The following is a 3,823-nucleotide window of genomic DNA, read 5'->3' as shown; positions in this document are numbered from 1 at the left end:
GTTTTAATGGGAGTGCAAAATGGTCATTTGATAGTTAGAAAAAGGATAAGGGTTATACTGCTTTTTATACTTAGTGGAAGCTATAGAAAGTTTTAGAAGTTGAAGGAAAGAAAAGGAAGAAAGAAAGAAGGAAAAACAGAGTACATGACCTCACTCTTTCTCTCTCACGAATGGTTGTCTTCCTCACCATTTCTTGTGGAATTTGAAGCTGTAAACTCAGAGAGAGTCTAAGCTAAGTCTTGGAACTTTGATCCTTGAAGTAATTGAAGAGGGTTAGCTGGAATTAATTATCAAATTAAGGTAAGGTTTGAGGTTGTTTTTTTTTTTAGATTTCTGAGCTTAGATGAGTTGTTTCTGAATTTGAGTTTTTGGATGGGAATTCGAGGATTTGAGCTTGGGGAATTGAGGAGCTAAAGGCTGGAAGGTTACTAAGGGCAACCTAGGATCGGATTCTACATTAAAGGTAAGGATTTCTGGGTTTGATCATTCGAATTTCTGGGTAGTTTTTGGTTTTTCTGATGAAGTTCTTGAGCTTCAAGCTCAACTCTTGTTTTTTTGTGTTTGATGGTGCATGTGGCCAAGTTTGATGATGTTGGGCCATGTGGGATGATATGTAGTGGATGGTAGGCTTAATTTGAAGTGTGGTTGAGGTTTGGAGGGGTTTTAGGGAGTTTTGGCTCGGGAAAATTCGAAGGAAGAACCCAGAAAAATGTTGCATGCTAGTTGTAGTGCTAGCATTGGAGCGCTAGGCCTCATTTCCTGGGGGGTTTTTGTCTCTGTCTGTAGCGCTACCTTGCCTTCAAAAATGGATTTTTGGGTATTTTCTTAGGGTTTTCGCCCGGGGGCTCGCGGTTTGATTCCACCACCCCGTTTGGTGGAATTAGGGTTTCCCGAGGGCTCAGGATTGGTCCCGATGTTAGGTTATGGGATTGAATGCTAATGAGGGTTCTATGTTACGTTTGTGACTAGGTATATGCTAGGGCTCAGATGGGATCATTCTCGAGGATCATTTCAATTAAGCAAAACGCTCGGAATCAAAGGTAAGAAACTACACCCGGTTATGTGATTATGTTGGGACTAAGAGTTCCCTATATTTGTTTATGATGTCATGAGATGGTATTATGCCATGGGAACATGTGATAAAGGACCTAAGAGTGTCGAAATCAACATTTGTCCACAGGGCGCGGCTCAGCCACTGGTAGCTGAGGTTAAGTACATAATCACTGAGCTCGGCCTAAGCGAGCCGGAGTCAGTGGGACAATCAGAGGGTGCGGCCTAAGGGCGTCGACCCTGGATTTTGGAGTGATATGTTTATTATTGTTTAAACTAATGATTGTGACGAGTTTGTTATCTAAATAACTGATTATTGGCTTGTAGGTTGGTATTATTGTTTATGTGAGCAATATGACCTGTTGTATAATTGATTGATGATTTGTGAATTATCTGTCTATTGGTTGTCGCTTATGCTATGCATTATAGTTTTCTTCCTGGGCCTTGGCTCGCGGGTGCTATGTGGTGCAAGTAAAGGCAAGGGCAAGGTGGACCAGTCCTGTGTTGGAGAGCTCTGGGGCTGAATGTACATAGTCAGGATTGGAACAGGGACAGGAGGACCTAAAATGTCTATTTTGCTCTTAGAGTGGCCAGTAGTTGTATATTTCTTGAAATTTTGTAAACTGTCCTTAAACTTTATTTCTTTTGGGATCTCATATATGAAATGTTTATTTAAATGAAATGTATCTTTCATGACCAAAATCTTTTGACCCTAGTTCAATTATAGTTTTAGTAACATGTTTCTAACTAAATGAGTTGATTAACAAGTCTTGCACCTTTATAAACACACAGTGTAACGACCTTGGCTACCCAGGGCATTACATGTCAGCACCTTTTCGAAAAAGTAAACAATCATGACTGTTACATTTTCCCAAAAACATTTCAATAGATAATGCGATTTCCCATGCATCGAAAACTTACCCCTATCATTACCTCTTTAACCGCACCACGATCAATATAAATAAGTCACTTTTCCCACTTTTTACTTTTTACCAAATCCTTCTCTCCTCAAGAACTCAGAAAAACTCCAAAGAGAAACCCAGAAAAATTCGATGATCCAAGACGTGTTCGATCAGCTCCGAGCAACACCCTTGTGACACTACAAGAAAATATGCTTTTAATAACACCGAAAATGTGTTATCAAAACCTACGATAACACTTTCTGATGTGTTAAGACCGACTATGTTATCGTAGGTTAGGGTACTTTACATAACACTTTATCAGTGTTATACAGATGTGTTATTGTACTGTCAACGATAACACAATTTCTGTGTTATTTTAATATATAGATAAGTGTTGAATTATGTTATTTATAGTCGATCATATAACACTTTTTTTGTGTTATACTACACTTTAGTATAACACATTTTTTGTGTTATACTACACTTTAGTATAACACATTTTTTGTGTTATATAATGAAGTTTGCATAACATAATTCTTTGCATAAAAAGTGTTATTGTAATATATATTATAACTCAATTTTCGTATTATTGTTATATTTAGATATATTTAAATTCTCATTATATATTTTATTTATATAACACTAATTTATTCTATTATATTTTAATTTTTTTATATAATTAAAATTAGCTTTCTAATATATACTAGCATCATCAAATGAACTTGATTTTCAAATAACAAAAAGTAAGAACATTCTACATTGAATTAACAATCCACAATTTAGTTTAAAACATTCAACACTGTCATCAACAACAAAATATTCTTTAAGTATTCAAGGAGTCTAAAAGTTACTACTTTCAACACAAAGAAATAAACAAAGTTACTACTTTCAAGGAGTCTTAAGTATCCTTTTATACTTCGCTTGTCATATCTGCAAAATAAACAAAGAAATATTTTATTGTAATTATCTAGCATCACAAATTACTTCAAGAAAAATGCTATGGAAATTATATCCAAGAAAGGACACCACATACAAAATAATAGATTCACAACTACACCAAAGCAAACAAATAAACCAAACACTAAATTATAAGACATTAGTTATTTTTTGAGTATGAAAATGTACCTCTTGGAATAACTTTTTTAGAAGGCCATGCAACTGTGGAACCAACTGCTTCTTGTATTGTAAGCATCGCATGATTAGGACGAAATAAGTAAGATTCTGGTACAATAGCAACATCAACCCATACTCGCATAAAGTCTGGTCCAAGAGGCTTTCCATGTACAGTTATCTTTGGATCACTAGAATCCCAACGACCTTCAGCAACAATTGCATCTGCCCAGTCAAGCAAGTAGCAAGCATTCTTCCCTTCTGTAAAGTTATGTCTTTTTTCTAGTGCAATACTCTACCAAATTTATTTTAAAGACAATATATTAGTTTTTGTAATTGTTCTTCTAAAATGAAAATTTAAAACAATAACAACTTTTATAATTTACCTTAGGGGACTGAATATTGTTTGACTGCGGTACATTGCGAGACTGTCCTTCTCTTGGTGTCACTTTACCACCAACCTAAATATAAAACCAAGATAAGTTTTATTGGAAGAAAAGAAAACTAAGATTTATAAGTGCAAGATAGAAATACCACCAAGTGTTCTTTAAGTAGATTCATCATTTCAGTCATTTTGAGCTTCATATTATGTTGCTCTTCTTCTAACTTGGAGAGCTTGCTATTACACATATTAACAACAGTTAGCTTTGACCTTGTTACGCCTCTTCCTTGCCCGATTAAATGACCAGATTTTGGGTTACCAAACAATTTTGTCAAGGCATCCTCATCAGCGTTGTCTGTAGTTCCAGATTTTGGGTCTT

General features: G+C 35.4%; 1 long non-coding RNA gene across 1 annotated transcript; it reads right to left on the bottom strand.

Annotated features, from left to right (window-relative positions):
* Nucleotides 1–2,686: 2,686 nt before the first annotated feature.
* LOC133789824 (uncharacterized) lies at nucleotides 2,687–3,290 on the bottom strand. Its single transcript, XR_009873728.1, has 2 exons — nucleotides 3,078–3,290; nucleotides 2,687–2,882 (listed from the first exon to the last, which is right to left on the bottom strand). It is a non-coding gene; the product is annotated as an uncharacterized LOC133789824 (long non-coding RNA).
* Nucleotides 3,291–3,823: the final 533 nt, after the last annotated feature.

Source organism: Humulus lupulus, chromosome 7 (genome assembly GCF_963169125.1).
Source record: "Humulus lupulus chromosome 7, drHumLupu1.1, whole genome shotgun sequence".
Classification (NCBI taxonomy): Eukaryota; Viridiplantae; Streptophyta; class Magnoliopsida; order Rosales; family Cannabaceae; genus Humulus; species Humulus lupulus.
This window is presented reverse-complemented; position numbering and strand designations above follow the sequence as displayed.